We start from the raw sequence: 1,177 nt of genomic DNA, 5'->3' as shown, positions 1-1,177 counted from the left end.
TCCTAGAAATGGTGGAGGCTTTGGAGAATTGATCGTCAACTAATTTGGAGGGATAACCCTGCTTACCAAGATAACCCTTGTACTCAACTGTTCTCTCGGCAAGGAAAGTTTCTTCAGAGCAATTTCTCTTCAATCTAGTCGCTACTCCAAAAGGAATAGCCTTGAAGACATGCTTGGGATGGCAGCTAGAAGGTGGAAGATATAAATGACTATCTGTAGGTTTAGAATAAACATCAGTTCTAATAAACCCATCCACAAGATGTAAAGTAAGATCAAGTACGTGAAGCTCACGTTCAGAAAAAACTAACTCGAATTTAATAGTAGGGTATAGAGAATTAATGTAATCAGTAAATTGATGTAAGGCAGGAAGGCCTTGCTGCCAAAGATCAAAGACATCGTCACGATAACGCCACCACAAGGACGGCTTTATCGGACCGGAAAACTTAGCTTTAAGATCAATTTCACCCATGGCTAGATCGGCATAACTACATGCATTTTTTGGACCCATGGCCGTGCCATGAATCTGAAGAAAGAAATTCTCCTAAAAACACGAGTGGCCCTTTTCCAACTGGCACCTTACTGGTTTCGTGGGATGTGGTTTCAATGTTCCCCAACATCGATAACAAACTTGGTCTTACTGCAGTTAGGAAAGCTTTGAATGCTAGGGAAAACAAAATTCCGTCTACATCTTGCATATTAGAAGCCGTAAAAATCTGTTTGAAAAGCAACCATTCTGTTTTTAAGGAGAATTTCTTTCTTCAGATTCATGGCACGGCCATGGGTCCAAAAAATGCATGTAGTTATGCCGATCTAGCAATGGGTGAAATTGGGCCCCACAGTTTTAGCTAAAACTGTGGGCCCCAAATAGTTATGTCACACTTAAAATATGTCACACCTTAATAATATTTTTACGCCTGTTTCCTAGACGCATTACCGAGCGGTTTGTATACGTAAATCCGCAGGTGTCGTTTTTTGCGAAATGCAGAATTGTATCTAGGTATATATACAGGTATACTTGATTGTATTGTTAAACTCCCTGAAGAAGTGTGCGCTAGTCACACGAAACGCGTAGGAGAAAATAAAAAAGTTTTACAACTCAAGTAGTTCGCAGACGTGCTGCTCACTGGTTTTACTTTAAAAAATTGAAAGAACTTTTCCCTCAAGGCTCTATCATACC

Source organism: Orbicella franksi, chromosome 10 (assembly GCF_964199315.1).
Source record: "Orbicella franksi chromosome 10, jaOrbFran1.1, whole genome shotgun sequence".
NCBI lineage: Eukaryota > Metazoa > Cnidaria > Anthozoa > Scleractinia > Merulinidae > Orbicella > Orbicella franksi.
Note: the sequence above shows the minus strand (reverse complement) of the source record.